Source organism: Rhinoraja longicauda, chromosome 41, assembly GCF_053455715.1.
Source record: "Rhinoraja longicauda isolate Sanriku21f chromosome 41, sRhiLon1.1, whole genome shotgun sequence".
Classification (NCBI taxonomy): domain Eukaryota; kingdom Metazoa; phylum Chordata; class Chondrichthyes; order Rajiformes; family Arhynchobatidae; genus Rhinoraja; species Rhinoraja longicauda.
The window spans coordinates 10,620,979-10,641,912 of NC_135993.1; the positions used below are offsets into that span (position 1 = coordinate 10,620,979).

The following is a 20,934-nucleotide window of genomic DNA, read 5'->3' on the forward strand; positions in this document are numbered from 1 at the left end:
AACTTGATACCATACAGATAATAATCTGCATTCCTGTTCTTTCCACCCATAGTGGATAACTTCACATTTATCTCGTTTGTCCCGTACGGGGACCGCCCTTGCCCCGTATTAGGCCTGGGGGATGCTGTAGGCCTGGACACTGTAGGCCCGGACAGTGTAGGCGCCGGACGCTGTAGGCCCGGACGCTGTAGGCCCGGGCCCCTGTGGGCCCGGACGCGGTAGGCCCGGACACTGTAGGCCCGGACAGTGTAGGCCCGGGGGCTGCTGTAGGCCCGGACTCCGTTAGTGTCGGCTAACGTAGTGTGTTCAGGGAGTGGGGCCGAGTGGTGTGTTCGCCGAACGGAGGTTGCTTGGCAACTTGCCTCCCGGCCCGGGCGGCCGCCATTGGTGGAGCGGGAGCGACGTGGCCGCTGGCTGGGGTGAGGTCACGTGGGGCGCGGGGCGGTGACGTCACCTTGCCCCTTATTTGGGAGTGAGGAAGTTGGCAACCCTACCTGTAAACCTTCCCACTCTCACCTTAAAGCTATGCCCTCTAATCCTTGACATGTCCCCCCCTTGTGTAAAAGGTTGTGGCTGCCTACCCTCGCTGTGGGTTTATATACTTCTGTCAGGTCCCCCGTCAGATTCTAACGCTTCAGAAAAAACAATTCAACTTTGTCCAACCTCTCGTGACAGCTAATACCCTCCAATCCAGGCAGCGTTCTGGTGAACTGCCTCTGCAGTCTCTGCAAGGCCTCCACATCCTTCCTGTAATGGGGCGACCAGACCCGTGTGCAAGACCCATGAAGCCTCACCACCACTTCCTGACTCTTGCACACCGTGCTGCCCTCAAAGTCAGTGTTCACTTTAGCTGAGATCTTATCAATTTATCAGCCTCAGCTAAAACCCCAATGCCTAATAACTAATAACTGTTACCCAAGCCTTGAGGGAGGTCACGGTGGCGCAGCGGGTAGAGTTGCTGCCTCACAGCGAATGCAGGGCCGGAGACCCGGGTTCCACCCCGACTACGGGTGCTGTCCTTACGGAGTTTGCACGTTCTCCCCGTGACCGTGTGTTTTGTGTTTCTGTGTGTCCGTGTGTGTCACTGTGTGTGTGTGTGTATGCCCTTGTGTGTGCGGTGTGTGTCCGTGTGTCACTCTGTGTGTGTGTCCCCGTGTGTGTTCATGTGTGTGTGTGTGTGTGTGTGTGTGTGTGTCCGTGTCTAACTCTGCCCATTGTGTTACAGACTGACGCAGGACCCTGCAGGCAGACTGCCGCCACCTCTGCCACCCAAGGTCAGCTGTGTGGGGGGAGGGTGGGGTGGGGGGTGGGTGGGGGTGGGTGGGGAGGGATCCCACATGCAGGGGGGATGGGTGGGGGTTGCAGGATGGGTCCCAGGTAACGGGCGGGGGGGGAAGACGAGCTGAAATATGCAGGAAGGAACTGCAGATGACAGGCACAAAGTGCTGGAGTAACTCAGCGGGACACGCAGCCTCTCTGGAGAGAAGGAATGGGTGACGTTTCGTGTCGAGACCCTTCCTCAGACTGTTTTCGAGTTGGGAAAGGGCTGCCTGGCCCACTGAGTTACTCCAGTTTTTTGTGTCCATCTCGGTGTAAATGGGGAAACTGCCCAGAGTTTATCAGCAAGAATATCGCGGAATATCCTGAGACTCTGGAGACTGTGGCAGTTTGGAGATAGGGAACCCAGTGCCCACAATTGACTGCCCCCCCTCCCTCCCTCCCCCCCCCACCCCCCCCCCCCCCCACGGTCTGCCCTCTGCAGCGATCAGGAGGGGGGCAATTGGGGCAGTCGGGACTGACTGATGCAGTCAAGGTCCTGCTGGGATTACATTGGCTGTTAACACCAGTGGGATCGCCCTGTGCACTCGGGAGGTGGAGTGTGGATGATGAACATTGGCCTGCGGGCTGTAGACAGCACTCTGGGAGTTAGGGTTGCCAACTGTCCCGCATTAGCGCGGACATCCCGTATTTTGGGCTCAATTGGTTTGTCCTTGTCCCGTATTAGGACCCTGTAGGCCGGGACGCTGTAGGCCCGGAAGCTGTAGGTCCGGGGGCCGCTGTAGGGCCCAGACACTGTAGGCCCGGACGCTGTAGGCCCGGACAGTGTTGGCCCGGACAGTGTATGGCCCGGACAGTGTAGGCCCGGATGCTGCAGGCCCAGACAGTGTAGGCCCGGACACTGTAGGCCCGGACAGTGTAGGCACCGGACAGTGTAGGCCCGGACACTGTAGGCCCGGACAGTGTAGGCCCGGACAGTGTAGGCCCGGACGCTGCTGTAGGCCCGGGACGCTGCTGTAGGCTCGGACGCTGTAGGCCCAGACACTGTAAGTCCAGGCAGTGTAGGTCCGGAGGCCCGGGTGCCGCCTAGACGCAGGCTGCGTAGCAACCCCCCTGCCGGCCCGGGCGGCCGCCATTGGTGGAGCGGGAGCACGTGGCCGCTGGCTGGGTGAGGTCAGGTGTGGTGCCGGGGCGGGGTAACGTCACCTTGTCCCGTATTTGGGAGTGTGGAAGTTGGCAACCCTGCTGAGAGTTATGATTGGGATGGATACATCACACATACTGTTCCCCCACAACACTGATTACACTGCGAGAGGCAGAGCGAACGGCGGGTTTTGCTTACTAAAATGGCGGACGTTACGCTCCTTTGCGTACTACACTTCAGTATAGGCGATTTTGATGGAGTGGTCCCATCTTGCTCCTCTAGTATCTTTGGTAGGGCCTCTGTGCCTGACCTTTGACCACTGACCGTTTACGCCTGCCCTTCCCTCCCTCTGACCCCTGCAGCCCAAGTTCCGGACCAGCTCTGAGGAGAGCTGACGGAGGATGAGAGGGTTGCCACGGTGATTCGCCACCCCCAGTGCCGCCATCTACGGGCCTCGCTGGTCCGCTGCTCCAGCGGCCCTCTGGAAGCTTCCAGAAGCCGATGGCGAGCCCCTCCCGGAGCTCAGTCCACACCGCCATCAACGTCAGCAGCTCAGGTACGGCCAAACCATCTCGTCAGTCGGGGTCGCGGGCAAGGGCGGGGAGCGTGGGGTGCGCGCCAACGGACGAGGGGCCCGTCTTGGCATCATGTCCAGCATGGACAATGTGGGCCGAATGGCCTGCTCACGTGCTGTACAGTTCTGTGTACTCCTTCACATTGCTCCTTCACAAATGGCAGCACGCGGTGGCGCGGCGGTAGAGTTGCTGCCTCACAGCGCCGGAGACCCGGGTTCCATTGCGACTACGGGCGCCGTCTGTACGGAGTTTGCACGTTCTCCCCGTGACCTGCGTGGGTTTCCTCCGGGTGCTCCGGTTTCCTCCCACACTCCAAAGACGTGCAGGCTTGTAGGTTAATTGGCTTCGGTAAAAATTCTAACTTGTCCCCAGTGTTAGTGTGCGGGGATCGCTGGTCGGCGCGGACTCGGTGGGCCGAAGGGGCCTGTTTCCGCGCTGTGTCTCTAAACTAAACTGCTGTGGAGACGGTGCTGGCGAGCTGTGGTCATTGAACACACCTAACAGCCCCCTTTACCCTTTACCCGAATGGACCCCAGGCCCAGTGTCCCACGGTGTGTGAGTCAGTCACGCTGGCAGGAGCACTCCAGAACAACGGGGAGACACAAAATGCTGGAGTAACTCAACAGGTCAGGCAGCATGTCTGGGGGGAAGGAATGGGTGACGTTTCGGGTCGAGACCCTTCTTCAAGATTCAAGATTCAAGATTCAAGATAGCTTTATTTGTCATCCAAATTGGACGAAATTCAGTCACCCACAGTCCAACAATAAAGACATTAAATAGGCATTAAAATTACACAACCCCCAAAACACACAAAAAAAGAAACATCCATCAAAGAAACATCCATCACAGTGAGTCTCCTCCAGTCCTCTCCTCACTGTGTGGAAGGCCACAATGTCTTCAGACTGAGTGTCGGGTGGGGGGGGGGGGGGGGGGGGGGGGGGGGGGGGAAACGTCGAGATGATAGAGGTAATCTGAGAAATATTTCAGAGCAATTCTTAAAGTGGAGAAATTTACTGCAGCAGAAAGCAAATTGGAGGAACAGCTCCTCATATTTCGCTTGGGCAGCTTACTACTTAGTGGTTAGATTTTGAATCTCTCTAACTTCAAGTGACCCTTGCTTTACTGTCTCTTCCTCACCCCAGTTCTCTGACTACTTTCACTGTCCTTCGGATTAATTTTGCTGTCTGCCTCGTTGTCACCTTCCTCTCAACAATGATCCATTCTACCTTTCCTTGAACATCGTCTGCTTTGATCTGTCCTTTTCACACCTTCCTTCTCTTTCTACCCTTCCATATCTCGAAGTTTCCCCCCCCCCCCCCCGCCCCGACACTCAGTCTGAAGAAGGGTCTTGACCCGAAACGTCACCCATTCCTTCTCTCCTGAGATGCTGCCTGACCCGCTGAGTTACTCCAGCATTTTGCGTCTATCTTACCCTTATCATGGTATTTATTCACAAAATGCTGGAGTAACTCAGCGGGTCAGGCAGCATCTCGGGAGAGAAGGAATGGTGACGTTTCGGGTCGAGACCCTTCTTCAGACTGATGTCAGGGGGGCGGGACAAAGGAAGGATATAGGTGGAGACAGGAAGATAGAGGGAGATCTGGGAAGGAGGAGGGGAAGAGAGGGACAGAGGAACTATCTAAAGTTGGAGAAGTCGATGTTCATACCACTGGGCTGCAAGCTGCCCGAGCGAAATATGAGGTGCTGTTCCTCCAATTTGCGGTGGGCCTCACTATGGCACTGGAGGAGGCCCATGACAGAAAGGTCAGACTGGGAATGGGAGGGGGAGTTGAAGTGCTGGGCCACCGGGAGATCAGTTTGGTCAATGCGGACCGAGCGCAGGTGTTGAGCGAAACGATCGCCGAGCCTGCGCTTGGTCTCGCCGATGTAAAGAAGTTGACATCTGGAGCAGCGGGATGCATAGATGAGGTTGGAGGAGGTGCAGGTGAACCTCTGTCTCACCTGGAAGACTGCCCGTATCATGTATCTGTGCACTGGAAACGGCTCGATTACGATCATGCGTTGTCTTTCCGTTGGCTGGTCAGCACGCAGCAAAAGCTTTTCACTGTACCTCGGTACACCGGACGATAAACTGAACTGTAAACTGTGCCGGCAGATCCTAGCCAGTGGGCGCGTCATTCCTCCCAGGGGAAACTCAAGAGACCCCCCCTCTGCTGCCACGGAGAAAGGAGAGGAAAGAGAAAGTGGTGAGTCACACTGGCTTTGTTATTTACAGCACCTCGTTGAAGTTTGCGAGTCGTAGGGGTAGAATTAGGCCATCCCCATACACTGGGATCAGCCAATCATCCCTGTCCCGCCTGCAACTGGTCCAAAACGCCGCAGCGAGACTCCTGACGGGTACCCGTAAAAGGGACCACTTCACCCCGATTCTGCCCTCTCTCCACTGGCTCCCAGTACGGTACAGAATCAACTTCAAGCTCCTCCTATTCACATACAAAGCCCTAAACGGGCTTGCCCCCCCCCCCCCCCTCCCCCCCCACATCAAAATCTTCTAACCCACCACTCTATCTCCAGGTCCCTCAGGTCGGCCGACTTGGAGCTACTCACTATCCCGCGGTCTAGGCTTAAGCTCAGGGGTGACGGCGCTTTTGCGGGTTGCAGCTCCTAGACTGTGGAAACAGCATCCCTCTCCCCATCAGAACTGCCCCCCTCCATCCACTCCTTTAAGTCCAGGCTCAAAACCTATTTCTACTCCCTAGCGTTTGAGGCCCTCTGAGGGGGCGCTGTGAACTGTTTATGTATGTGCTGTTATGTTTGTGTGCCATTGTATGTTCGTTTCTTAGTACCTGAACTGATGTACAGCACTTTGGTCAACGTGGGTTGTTTTTAAATGTGCTGTACAAATAAAATTGACATGACTTGATTCAATCATGTCTGATCTTTGCCTCGTAATCCCATTTTCCTGTCTTCTCCCCAAAACCGGGGCGGTCACGGTGGCGCAGCGGTAGAGTTGCTGCCTTGCATCAAATGCAGCGCCGGAGACATGGGTTCCATCCCGACCACGGGCGCCGTCTGTACAGAGTTTGTACGTTCTCCCCGTGACCTGCGTGGGTTTTCTCCGAGATCTTCGGTTTCCTCCCACACTCCAAAGACGTGCAGTTTGTAGGTTAATTGGCTTTGGTGTAAATGTAAAAATTGTCCCAAGTGGGTGTAGGATCGTGTTAATGTGCGGGGATCGCTGGTCGGCGCCGACCCGGTGGGCTGAAAGGGTCTGTTTCCGCGCTGTATCTCTAAAACCAAAAAGTCACAAGTCGTAGGAGTAGAATCGGGCCATTCGGCCCATTGCATCTACACCGCCATTCAATCATGGCTGATCTCTGCCTCCTAGTCCCATTCTCCTGCCTTCTCCCCGTGACCCTTGACACCCTTTCTGATCAAGAACTTGTCTCTGCCTGCCTTGAGTGTGAGTCTGTGCTGGCCCATCAGTCCCACCCCAGGAACCCGTTCGCTCCCACATGCCCGTTACAATTTGTATGGACCTATCGACCTGCAAGCCCGCACGGATTCTGGGATGTGGGAGGAAAACGGAGCACCCGGGCGAAACCCCACCTGGTCACGGGGGGTGAACGTGCAAACTCCACACGGACAGGTCCCCGTAGTTTCCGGCGCTGGAGGGCAGCAGTACTACCTGTGTCTCCTTTGTTCTGTGCATGTTTGAATGTCTCCCAAATTTTAATTAAAAAGTAGTTTCCAACAGCCTCAGTTTTGAAGACTTCCCCAAGGACATTGTGCAAAGCTGCAGTTCCACCAGTTGCCTCTGAGAGGTGCTGCTGCACCATTTAAATTAGACTCCAGGATCTGCAGATGCTGGTTTACAAAAAAGACACAGAGTGCTGGAGTAACTCAGCAGGTCAGGCAGCCTCTCTGGAGAACATGGATAGGCAATGTTTCGGGTCGTGGCCCTTCTTTAAATTGATTTAAAAAAAAGGTCAGCCTACACCCCAGCGGTATGAACATTGACTTTTCTAACTTCAAGTAACCCCTGCATTCCCTCTCTCTCCATCCCTCCCCCACCCAAGTCGCACCAGCTTCTCGTTCTCACCCAACAAACATCCACAACGGCCTGTCTCCTTTATCATCGCTACTTTTTTGCAGATCTTTAATTCATTTGTTCTATATCTTTCTACATCACCGTCTCTCTCTCTCTCTCTTTTTCCCTTTCCCTTTGACTCTCGGTCTGAAGAAGGGTCTCGACCCGAAACGTCACCCATTCCTTCTCTCCAGAGATGCTGCCTGACCCGCTGAGTTACTCCAGCACTTTGTATCTACCCATCATCCATCCATGTTCTCCATTTTAAGTTGCGTGTCTTCAGGTCATCTGCTGGCACCTGCTGGTACTGCAGTTCAGGGGAAATCAGAAATCAAGTCCTGGAAGGTGAACCTTTTACTCTCTCCACAGATGCTGACTGACCTGTAACGTCTATTTTAATTTAGATTTCTAAATTTTTGCTTTTTGACAAATTTGTTTGTGGGCAGGGAAAGGAGGTATCTGTAGGAGCCATCTTAGACAATAGACAATAGACAATAGGTGCAGGAGCCCTTCGAACCAGCACCGCCATTCAATATGATCATGGCTGATCATTCTCAATCAGTATCCCGTTCCTGCCCCCTCCCCATACCCCCTGACTCCGCTATCCTTAAGAGCTCTATCTAGCTCTCTCTTGAATGCATTCAGAGAATTGGCCTCCACTGCCTTCTGAGGCAGAGGATTCCACAGATTTACAACTCTCTGACTGAAAAAGTTTTTCCTCATCTCCGTTCTAAATGGCCTGCCCCTTATTCTTAAACAGATATTGTGTCGGAACACAAATTGTGTTTGTACTGGCTGTTTAGCATATTATATTATTTGGTATAAGAAAATAACTGCAGATGCTGGTACAAATCGATTTATTCACAAAATGCTGGAGTAACTCAGCAGGTCAGGCAGCATCTCGGGAGAGAAGGAATGGGTGACGTTTTGGGTCGAGACCCTTCTTCAGACATTATTTGGTATCTTGCTGTGTTATTTTTGGACACTTGGGAGTTGTCGTGAGATGAGTACATATATGGGCATAATGGACTGGGAGGAGCCAGAATTAGGAGTATGGGGAGAAGGCATGAACGGGGTATTGATTGAGAATGATCAGCCATGATCACATTGAACGGTGGTGCTGGATCGAAGGGCCGAATGGCCTCCTCCTGCACCTATTGTCTGTTGTCTATATCTGGAAATGCAGAGACAGGGGGCAGGCACTGGGACTATGGCGAGATATAGTTCTTACCAGACCTGCGAAGAGAGAAAAGCTTGGAGAGATACAGATCTGTTTGTATTACTACTTCAATAAACGACTAATTATACTGAAACGTTTTGAAGATCTCTCTGTTGGGGATCTGCATCAAGATCGATCACTGCACTCCCTGTGAAGTAAGGCAATCGGAAAGGACAATAATTGGAAAAGGACTGAAGTTGCCATTACAGTATCAATAGATTGTAACTGGATCATAAATAACTGTGCAGTCTCTGGTGGTATTTAAGTGGGTTTTGGACAGACACATAGATATGCACGGAATGGAGGGATATGGATATTGTGTAGGAACATAAAACATAGAACTGTACTGCACAAGAGCCATGCCGACCAGCGATCCCCGCACACTAACACTATCCTACACACACTGGGGACAATTTACAATATCACCAAAGCCAATTAACCTACAAACCTGCACGTCTTTGGAGTGTGGGAGGAAACCGAAGATCTCGGAGAAAACCCACGCAGGTCACGGGGAGAACTTACAAACTCCGTACAGACAGCGCCCGTAGTCGGGATGGAACCCGGGTCTCCGGCGCTGTGAGGCAGCAACTCTACCGCTGCACCACCTGTATTTATCACCCATCCTTAATTACCCTTTTAGATGACTTTGTGGCACCCTAGACCGATCACAAGCCCACTTTAAAACTCACTCCCTCTCTGAGGAGGCGCCAACAAAATCTCCCCCACTTCCCAGAAAGGGCTAATCTCCTGCGACCTCCAGCTGTGATCGCCTCTCTAGTTCCACGTGATCAACCGCTGGCTTCTCTCTGTGTCGGCACACTGTAGGAACGAGGTGGCCTGGACATCTTTGTGAGGACAACGTGACTTAGACTGGTTTTATCTCCCAGGTCCCACCTGAAGCAGATGCCCCGGTGGTCCAGAAGGTGCAGGTGAGTGGTGGTCTCAGGTGACAGGTGGGGTGGACCATAGGCTTGCTCGCTGGGAGGGGCGGGTTACACCTGGTTAACAGGTGAGAAGGGTGGGGATTCACCCTGTGTACGAGAGGGGGGGAGGGGAAGGGAGAGGGAGGAAGAGAGGGGGGGGGAGGAAGAGAGAGGGAAGGAGGACGGGAGGGGGGGAGGAAGAGAGGGAGAGAGAGAGGGAGGGAGGAAGGAAGAGAGGAAGGGAGAGGGAGGGAGAGCAGGAGAGAGGGGAAGATAAAGAGATGTAAGAGTGAAGGAGAGATTGGGAAGGGGTTTCATCCTGTTTAGGGGGAAGATTGAAAGGTCACCTGTCACGCTACATTGTAGAGGATGTCTGACCATTGATGCTGACCCTGAGCGGTGTATCATACAGTCGCTGCCTCCTACACCCAAACTATGTGGTGGTCCTCTGAGTGGGTGGGCTTGGTCACTATGTGGTGGTCCTCTGAGTGGGTGGGCTTGGTCACTATGTGGTGGTCCTCTGAGTGGGTGGGCTTGGTCACTATGTGGTGGTCCCCTGAGTGGGTGGGCTTGGTCACTAGGGTCGCCAACTGTCCCGTATTAGCCGGGACATCCTGTATTTTGAGCTAAATTGGTTTGTCCCGTACGGGACCGCCCTTGTCTAGTATTAGGCCCGGGGGGGACTGTAGGCCCGGACGCTGTAGGCCAGGACAGTGTAGGTTCCCACAATGTAGGCCCGGGCGCTGTAGGCCCGGACAGTGTAGGTCCAGACAATGCAGGCCCGGAGGCCCGGGCGACGCCTAATGGAGGTTGCCTAGCAACCTGCCTTCCTGCCTGGGCGGCCGCCATTGGTGGAGCGGGAGCATGTGGCCGCTGGCTGGGTGAGGTCACGTGGGGCGCGGGGCGGTGATGTCACTCTTTGTCCCTTATTTGGGAGTGAGATAGTTGGCAACCCTATTGGGCGCTGTGTAACCCAGTGTGTGTGTGTGTGTCCGTGTGTCCGTGTGTGTGTCCGTGTGTGTGTGTGTGTTCCAGGTGGAGGTCCCATTACAGAAGGTGTTCAACGGCTGTCCTTTGAAGATTAACTGTGTAACATCGTGGACGCACCCCAACACCAGAGGTAAAGACTGCTTGTAGACTCGTAGAGTGTCGGAAAAATAACTGCAGATGCTGGTCTAAATGGAAGGTAGACACAAAACGCTGGAGTAACTCAACGGGTCAGGCAGCATCTCGGGAGAGAAGGAATGGGTGACGTTTCAGGTGGAGACCCTTCTCCAGACTGGATGAACAATGAATGGTTCATTGTTGGGTGAGGGGAAGGTGACAACGAGGCAGAGAAACAGTAAAATGAATCAGGAGACGGTAGGCTGCTAAACACCGACGGGTGACAGTATTTGACGGTGATGTTAACCGCCGATCTTCGTTTTACAGCCCATCACCTGATAATGGGGTCAGAGGAAGGGATTTACACCCTGAATCTCAATGAACTGCAGGAGGCAACATTAGAACTGGTAAGATCAAGATCACTGACGTGCACACATGTAGGTCAGACACGCCAAGTTTACTTGTACTGTACGCCAAACATTTATGTGCGCAATGTAACTCTGTGTCATGTAAGTTTATGTTACGTGTGGCACGTAAGTTAACTTTATGTAAGTTCCAGATTTCAAGATTCAAGATCACTTTAGGTACAGTGAAATTTGAGTAACCGTACAGCCACACTAAGTGAAAAGCAACAAGACACACAGCCACATAACATAACATTTAACATAAACATCCACCACATTCCTCACAGTGATGGAAGGGAATAAAGTTCAAGCATCTTCCTCTTTGTCCACCCGCGGTCGGGGCTGTTGAACCGTCCGCAGTCTCCGCTGCCGACTGTCCGAGACCCTCCCTCGAGTCGGGATGATCGAAACTCCCCGCGTCGGGTGTTAACGTACAATCTATGACGATCTATGTCATGTGAGTTCATGTAGGTTCACTGCATATCATGTATGTCAAGCCCCTAGTCACTCCCTGTTCTCCCCTCTCCCATCAGGCAAGAGGTACAGAAGTGTGGTAACACACACCTCCAGATTCAGGGACAGTTTATTCCAGCAGTTATCAGGCAACTGAACCATCCTACCAACTACAACAGAGTCATCTTGAGCTCCGATCTACCTAATTGGAGACCCTCGGACTATCTTTAATTGCACTTTACTGTACTTTTTCTTGCACTAAACGTTATTCCCTTTACACGATGGATGGCTTGATTGTAATCATCTATAGTTTTTCCGCAGACTGGTAGGGATTGGATGCAAAAGTGCGAGACCATAGAAATGGTGTGAAGGGGTGATCGATGGTCAGCGTGGACCAGGGGTTGCCAACTATCTCACTCCCAAATACAGGACTAGATGACGTCACCGCCCCGCGCCCCACGTGACCTCACCCAGCCAGTGTTCACGTGCCCACGCTCCACCAATGGTGGCCGCCTGGGCCGGGAGGCGGGTTGCTAAGCAACCTCCATCAGGTGGCGCCCGGGCCTCCGGGCCTAGACTGTCCAGAGCTAAAATGTTGGAAACGTAGAGTGTTGGGACATAAACTGTCGGGACTTACAGCATCCGGGCCTACAGTGTTGTGCCCTACAGTGTCGGGGCCTACAGTGTCCGGGCCCACAGCATCCGGGCCTACAGTGTTGTGCCCTACAGTGTCGGGGCCTACAGTGTCCGGGCCCACAGTGTCCGGGCCTACAGTGTCCGGGCCTACAGTGTCCGGGCCTACAGGGTCCGGACCTACAGCGTCCGGGCCTACAGCGTCCGGGCCTACAGCGTCCGGGCCTACAGCGTCCGGGCCTACAGCGTCCGGGCCTACAGCGTCCGGGCCTACAACGTCCGGGCATACAGCGTCCGGGCCTACAGCGTCCGGGCCTACAGCGTCCGGGCCTACAACGTCCGGGCATACAGCGTCCGGGCCTACAGCGTCCGGGCCTACAGCGTCCGGGCCTACAATGTCCGGGCCTACAGTGTCCGGGCCTACAGTGTACTGTGTCCGGGCCTACAGTGTTGTGACCTACAGTGTCCGGGCCTACAGCGCCCCCCGGGCCTAATACGGGACAAGGGCGGTCCCGTACGGGACAAACCAATTTAACCCAAAATACGAGACGTCCCGGCTAATACGGGACAGTTGGCAACCCTAGTGCAGACTCTGTGTGCCAAAGGGCCTGTTTCCATGCTGTATCTCTGAACTAATTTAATCTCTATAAGATAACCCCCTCAGCCTCCTGTGCTTCAAGGAATAAAGCCCTAGCCTGCCCAACCTCTCCCTGTAGCTCAGGCCCTCGAGTCCTTGTTCGTCTCCTGTCTCCTGTGTGCTGGTGTGCTGGTGTGCTGGTGTGCTGGTGTGCATTAGCTGGGTCTGCCTGTGTCTGTGTCTGTGTACCACCTGTGACTGTGTGTGGCCTTGCATGCGCATAGCACCAGTGCTGCAACACTGACTGACCCTGGACTCCTGTTTCATGTCTCACAGCTCTACCCAGGCCGATGTATATGGGTTTACATTGTCAGCAATGTATTAATCAGCATATCAGGTAAGACCGATCTTGTACCGAGACCACCGCTATCTCAGATCTACGACAGGGCGTCCGTAAGGCATACGATCGCAGTCTTTAGGAAGGGCGTATGCCGCCCTGAGGCTGAGCCTTGGCCCATACACATCCTCCCAACTTCCCCCACATGTTTCAGACTAACCACAGCTTCTCAGTTGCGGGAGGGTTTTTACATCACGATCGAGAGCACATGGTGGCAGTACCAGGGCTGGAAATTCCAGCCGCTCAGGCAGCTGAGACAGAGAGGGAAGGGCGGCGCGGTGGCGCAGCGGTAGAGTTGCCGCCTTACAGCGCTTGTAGACCCAGGTTCCTTCCCCACTACGGGTGCTGTCTGTACGGAGTTTGCACGTTCTCCCCGTGACTGCATGACTTTCCTCCGGGATCTTCAGTTTCCCTTCACACTCCAAAGACGTGCAGGTTTGTAGATTAATTGGCTCGGTATAAATGTAAATTGTCAATAGACAATAGGTGCAGGAGGAGGCCATTCGGCCCTTCGAGCCAGCACCGCCATTCAATGTGATCATGGCTGATCATTCTCAATCAGTACCCCGTTCCTGCCTTCTCCCCATACCCCTGACTCCGCTATCCTTAAGAGCTCTATCCAGCTCTCTCTTGAATGAATTCAGAGAATTGGCCTCCACTGCCTTCTGAGGCAGAGAATTCCACAGATTCACAACTCTCTTACTGAAAAAGTTTTTCCTCGTCTCCGTTCTAAATGGCCTACCCCTTATTCTTAAACTGTGGCCCCTTGTTCTGGACTCCCCCAACATTGGGAACATGTTTCCTGCCTCTAACGTGTCCAACCCCTTAATAATCTTATACGTTTCGATAAGATCGCCTCTCATCCTTCTAAATTCCAGTGTATACAAGCCTAGTCGCTCCAGTCTTTCAACATATGACAGTCCCGCCATTCCGGGAATTAACTTAGTAAACCTATGCTGCACACCCTCAATAGCAAGTATGTGTAGGATAGTGTTAGTGTGCGGGGATCGCTGGTCGGTGTGGACTCGGTGGGCCGAAGGGCCTGATTCCGCGCTGTATCTCTAAACTAAACTAAACTAAATATGTCAAATTTATGTGTCAGTAGCCATTCGGCCCATTGCATTCATATATCATATCAGTGAGGCTGGAAGGCTCTTGAGTACTTTATACACAGAGCATTCTCAGCTCATATAGTTGTACAGGGCCCTGGTAAGACCACATCTGGAGTATTGTGTACAGTTTTGGTCTCCTAATTTGAGGAAGGACATCGTTGTAATTGAGGCAGTGCAGCGTAGGTTCACGAGATTGATCCCTGGGATGGCGGGACTGACATATGAGGAAAGATTGAAAAGACTAGGCTTATATTTACTGGAGTTTAGAAGGATGAGAGGGGGATCTTATAGAGACGTATAAAATTATAAAAGGACTGGACAAGATAGATACAGGGAAAATGTTCCCAATGTTGGGGGAGTCCAGAACCAGGGGCCACAGTCTTAGAATAAAGGGAAGGCCATTTAAAACTGAGGTGAGAAGGAACTTTTTCACCCAGGGAGTTGTGAATTTGCGGAATTCTCTGCCACAGAGGGCAGTGGAGGCCAAATCGCTAGATGAATTTAAGAGAGAGTTAGATAGAGCTCTAGGGGCTAGTGGAATCAAGGGATATGGGGAGAAGGCAGGCACGGGTTACTGATTGTGGATGATCAGGCATGCTTACAATGAATGACGGTGCTGGCTCGAAGGGCCGAATGGCCTCCTCCCGCACCTTTTTTCTATGTTTCTCATGGTCTTCTGGCCATGAAGACCAGCTGATACCAGCTCATCATTCTCACCCACACAGACCTCTCACCTCCTCCCACCCCATTTAAGCCCCACCCCACCAGTTCGATTGTAATCGTGTAGAGTCTTTCCGCTGACTGGTTAGCACGCAACAAAAAGACGTACAGGTTTGCAGGCTAATTGACTTTGGTAAAAATTGTAAATTGTCCCTAGTGTGTGTAGGATAGTGCTAGGATCGCTGGTCGGCATGGACTCGGTGGGCCGAAGGGCCTGTTCCCGCGCTGTATCTCTAAACTAAACTAAACTGAAAGCTTTTCACTCTACCTCGGTACACGTGACAATAAGCCAAACTAAACTAGGTCAACTAGTTTCCCTAAGTTATGGAAACAGGCCCTTCAGCCCACTGAGTTTACACAGGCCATCAAGCACAACTTATACTAATGCCTCTATTTCTCCCCCCATTCCAACAGGTTCCCCACCCCGATTGTCCCTCTCACCCTCCCCCCATATCACTCAATGGGTAATTTACAGCGGCCAATAAACCTTCCAATCTGCACATCTTTGGAAACAGGGAGAAATCCACACAGACAGGGAGAGCAAGCAAACTCCACACAGACAGGGCCACAGGTCAGAATCGAACCTGGGTCTCTGGCGCTGTGAGTTCGCAGCTCTGCTCTCTGGTCCGGTGGGCCGAAGGGCCTGTTTCCGTGCTGTATCTCTAAACAAAAAAACCAAGTGTCAGAGTCTGCCTTGTCCAAGCGGTGTGTAAGAGAAATAACCGAGTCTAGGCACAGCCACTGTTATTGGTGTTGCCCGGGCCCCTTGGCTGGGAGCGGGTGTGTGAAGGGACCGGACTTGTCCACTCTCTGAGCTTCTGGCAGAGTGTCTGTGTTATGGTTCACAAGTCTTGGTTGTTCTCACAGGGAAGGCTCTCCAGTTACACTCACACAGCTTGCTGGGGCTGTACGAGCAGGCCAAGAAGGAGCAGCGGTCCATGGTTCACATCCCAACACATCGACTCTTACCCAGGTAAGGCTAAGCCACTCGGAGCTGTTGTCTTACAGCGCCAGAGACCCAGGTTCCATCTTGACCTCGGCCAGGGTTGCCAACTGTCCCATATTAGCCGGGACATCCCGTATATTTTGGGCTAAATTGGTTTGCCCCGAATGGGACCTCCCTTGTTCCGTATTCGGCCCGGGGGCCGCTGTAGGCCTGGACAGTGTAGGCCCAAGCACAGTAGGCCCGGACATTGTAGGCCCGGACAGTGTAGGCCCGGACAGTGTAGGCCCGGACTCTGTAGGCCCGGACACTGTAGGCCCGGACACTGTAGGCCCGAGGGACACTGTAGGCCCGGACAGTGTAGGCCCAGACACTGTTGGCCCGGGTGCCACTGTAGGCCCAGACAGTGTAGGCCCAGACACTGTAGGCTAACAGAGTGTGTTCGGGGAGCACACAGAGGGAAAACTGGGAATGGGGAGGGATGGAGAGAGAGGGAAAACAAGGGCTACTTGAAGTTAGAGAAGTCCGAAGAAGGGTCTCGACCCGAAACATCACCCATTCCTTCTCTCCAGAGATGCTGCCTGACCCGCTGAGTTACTCCAGCATTTTGTGTCTACCTTCGATTTAAACCAGCATCTGCAGTTTTCTAAACTAAAGGACAGTTCGTGGGGCAGAAGGAAGGACAATGGCCCAAGAAGTGGCACGTATTTCTGAAGAAGGGTCTCGACCCCAAACGTCACCCATTCCTTCTCTCCCGAGATGCTGCCTGTCCCGCTGAGTTGCTCCAGCTTTTTGTGTCTGTCTCTGGATTAACGGCGTCGAGCTGAGACATATCTCGGGGTGGCACAGCTGCAGATTTGCTGCCTCACAGTGCCGGAGGCCCGGGTTTAATCCGGACTACGGGTGCTGTCTGTACGGACTTTGTACGTTCTCCCCATGACCTGCGTGGGTTTTCCCAGAGATCTTCGGTTTCTTCCCACACTCCAAAGACGTGCAGGTTTGTAGGTTAATTGGCTTGGGTTTGTATATTTGGTATAAGTGTAAATTGTCCCTAGTGTGTGTAGGATGGTGTTAGTGTGCGGGGATCGCTGGGCGGCGCGGACTCGGTGGGCCGAAGGGCCTGTTTCCGTGCTGTATCTCTAAACTAAACTATATCTGTCTGCTCCCTGCAGGAAGAATGTAACGTCCAGTAAGATTCCAGACACCAAGGGCTGTAGGAAGTGTTCTGTTGGTGAGTAGGTTGGTTAAAACATCCCTGCCATGTTCTGCCCAAGATTCTACCGTCTCAACCAGTCACCTTGCCTCTCATTGTAATCCTCCCTGAACTAACCCACAATCCACATAACCATTGTATCAGGGTCTCGACCCGAAACGTCACCCATTCCTTCTCTCCAGAGATGCTGCCTGACCCGCTGAGTTACTCCAGCGTTTTGTGTCTAACTTGATATATACCATCCTAATGACCGTGACACTAATATGTTTAATGGTAACTCTGATACACTTCATAACTATTAATGTCTCAAACCCACACTCCTCACCATAATGTTAATTACTCACACTAAAATAGACACAAAAAGCCAGAGTAACTCAGCAGGTCAGGCAGCATCTCTGGAGAGAAGGAATGGGTGACGTTTCCGGTCGAGACCCTTCTTCAGTCTGAAGTCTGAAGAAGGTTTTCGACCCGAAAAATCACCCGTTCATTCTCCCCAGAGATGCTGCCTGTCCCGCTGAGTTACTCCGGCATTTTGTATCCATCTTCTGTTTAAACCAGCATCTGCAGTTCGTTCCGACACGACCCACACTGATATTGATTCACCCTACGCCCTTCACAGTTACATCGACATATCGCACATCACAACTTGCTTCTGCAACTGCTCTGCTCAACACTGCCCAACACCACCAGACGTTGCAGAGAATCGTGGATATAGCCCAGTCCATCGCACCGACCAGACCCCACACCCCCCCCAAACCCCAACATATCCCCCACCCCTCACTGTCACTGATATCCCCACCCCTCCCCCACACTGTGACTGATATCCCCACCCCTCCCCCCAAACTGGGACTGATATCCCCACCCCTCCCCCCACACTGTGACTGATATCCCCACCCCTCCCCCCACACTAGGACTGATATCCCCACCCCTCCCCCCACACTGTGACTGATATCCCCACCCCTCCCCCCACACTGGGACTGATATCCCCACCCCTCCCCCTCACTATGACTGATACCCCCACCCCTCCCCCTCACTATGAGTGATATCCCCACCCCTCCCCCTCACTATGGCTGATATCCCCACCCCTCCCCCTCACTATGAGTGATATCCCCACCCCACCCCCCTCACTATCATTGATATTCCCACCCTCACTGTGACCCCCTCACTGTGACTGATCTCCCCACCCACGTCACTGATATCTCCCCACCCCACACTGTGACGCCCACACTGTGACCCCCACACTGTGACCCCCACACTGTGACCCCCACACTGTGACCCCCACACTGTGACCCCCACACTGTGACCCCCACACTGTGACCCCCACACTGTGACCCCCCACCCCCACACGGTGACCCCCACACTGTGACCCCCACATTGTGACCCCCACACTGTGACCCCTCCACACTGTGACCCCCCACACTGTGACCCCCCACACTGTGACCCCCACCCCCACACTGTGACCCCCACACTGTGACCCCCCACAATGTGACCCCCACCCCAACACTGTGATCCCTCCACACTGTGACCCCCACACTGTGACCCCTCCACACTGTGACCCCCCCACACTGTGACCCCCCACACTGTGACCCCCACCCCCACACTGTGACCCCCACACTGTGACCCCACACTGTGACCCCCACACTGTGACCCCCACACTGTGACCCCCACCCCCACACTGTGACCCCCCACCCCCACACTGTGACCCCCACACTGTGACCCCCACACTGTGACCCCCACACTGTGACCCCCCACCCCCACACTGTGACCCCCACACTGTGACCCCCACACTGTGACCCCTCCACACTGTGACCCCCACACTGTGAACCCACCCCCACACTGTGACCCCCACCCCCACACTGTGACCCCCACCCCCACACTGTGACCCCTCCACATTGTGACCCCCACACTGTGACCCCCACCCCCACAATGTGACCCCCACACTGTGACCCCCACACTGTGACCCCCACCCCCACACTGTGACCCCCACACTGTGACCCCTCCACACTGTGACCCCCACACTGTGACCACCACAATGTGACCCCCACACTGTGACCCCACACCCCCACACTGTGACCCCCATACTGTGACCCCTCCACACTGTGACCCCTCCACACCGTGACCCCCACCCCCACACTGTGACCCCCACCCCCACACTGTGACCCCCACCCCCACACTGTGACCGCCACCCCCACACTGTGACCCCCACACTGTGACCCCCACACTGTGACCCCCCACACTGTGACCCCCCACCCCCACACTGTGACCCCCACACTGTGACCCCCACACTGTGACCCCCACACTGTGACCCCCACACTGTGACTCCCCACCCCCACACTGTGACCCACACACTGTGACCCCCACACTGTGACCCCCACACGGTGACCCCCACACTGTGACCCCCATACTGTGACCCCCACACTGTGACCCCCACCCCCACACTGTGACCCCCACCCCCACACTGTGACCCCCACCCCCACACTGTGACCCCCCACACTGTGACCCCCACACAGTGACCCCCTCACTATGACTGATACCCCCACCCCTCCCCCTCACTATGAGTGATATCCCCACCCCTCCCCCTCACTATGGCTGATATCCCCACCCCTCCCCCTCACTATGAGTGATATCCCCACCCCACCCCCCTCACTATCATTGATATTCCCACCCTCACTGTGACCCCCTCACTGTGACTGATCTCCCCACCCACGTCACTGATATCTCCCCACCCCACACTGTGACGCCCACACTGTGACCCCCACACTGTGACCCCCACACTGTGACCCCCACACTGTGACCCCCACACTGTGACCCCCACACTGTGACCCCCACACTGTGACCCCCCACCCCCACACGGTGACCCCCACACTGTGACCCCCACATTGTGACCCCCACACTGTGACCCCTCCACACTGTGACCCCCCACACTGTGACCCCCCACACTGTGACCCCCACCCCCACACTGTGACCCCCACACTGTGACCCCCCACAATGTGACCCCCACCCCAACACTGTGATCCCTCCACACTGTGACCCCCACACTGTGACCCCTCCACACTGTGACCCCCCCACACTGTGACCCCCCACACTGTGACCCCCACCCCCACACTGTGACCCCCACACTGTGACCCCCCACACTGTGACCCCCCACACTGTGACCCCCACACAGTGACCCCCACCCCCACACTGTGACCCCCACACTGTGACCCCCACACTGTGACCCCCACACTGTGACCCCCACCCCCACACTGTGACCCCCACACTGTGACCCCCACACTGTGACTCCCCACCCCCACACTGTGACCCCCACACTGTGACCCCCACACTGTGACCCCCCACCCCCACACTGTGACCCCCCACCCCCACACTGTGACCCCCACACTGTGACCCCCACACTGTGACCCCTCCACACTGTGACCCCCACACTGTGACCCCCACGCCCACACTGTGACCCCCACACTGTGACCCCCACACTGTGACCCCCACCCCCACACTGTGACCCCCCACCCCCACACTGTGACCCCCACACTGTGACCCCCACACTGTGACTCCCCACCCCCACACTGTGACCCCCACACTGTGACCCCCACACTGTGACCCCCACACTGTGACCCCCCACCCCCACACTGTGACCCCCACACTGTGACCCCCACACTGTGACCCCTCCACACTGTGACCCCCACACTGTGAACCCACCCCCACACTGTGACCCCCACCCCCACACTGTGACCCCCACCCCCACACTGTGACCCCTCCACATTGTGACCCCCACACTGTGACCCCCACCCCCACAATGTGACCCCCACACTGTGACCCCCACACTGTGACCCCCACCCCCACACTGTGACCCCCACACTGTGACCCCTCCACACTGTGACCCCCACACTGTGACCACCACAATGTGACCCCCACACTGTGACCCCACACCCCCACACTGTGACCCCCATACTGTGACCCCTCCACACTGTGACCCCTCCACACCGTGACCCCCACCCCCACACTGTGACCCCCACCCCCACACTGTGACCCCCACCCCCACACTGTGACCGCCACCCCCACACTGTGACCCCCACACTGTGACCCCCACACTGTGACCCCCCACACTGTGACCCCCCACCCCCACACTGTGACCCCCACACTGTGACCCCCACACTGTGACCCCCACACTGTGACCCCCACACTGTGACTCCC

General features: G+C 54.9%; 1 pseudogene across 1 annotated transcript in view; it reads left to right on the forward strand.

Moving 5' to 3' along the window:
* The window catches only part of LOC144611743 (mitogen-activated protein kinase kinase kinase kinase 5-like), an 83,322-nt pseudogene that overhangs the window by 44,467 nt on the left and 17,921 nt on the right, over positions 1-20,934 (forward strand). The window contains exons 9-17 of the transcript XR_013549573.1: positions 1,236-1,274; positions 2,785-2,978; positions 5,114-5,204; positions 9,155-9,196; positions 10,226-10,310; positions 10,622-10,701; positions 12,698-12,758; positions 15,458-15,563; positions 16,706-16,764. The product of XR_013549573.1 is annotated as a mitogen-activated protein kinase kinase kinase kinase 5-like (transcript). The remainder of the gene's footprint in view (positions 1-1,235; positions 1,275-2,784; positions 2,979-5,113; positions 5,205-9,154; positions 9,197-10,225; positions 10,311-10,621; positions 10,702-12,697; positions 12,759-15,457; positions 15,564-16,705; positions 16,765-20,934) is intronic.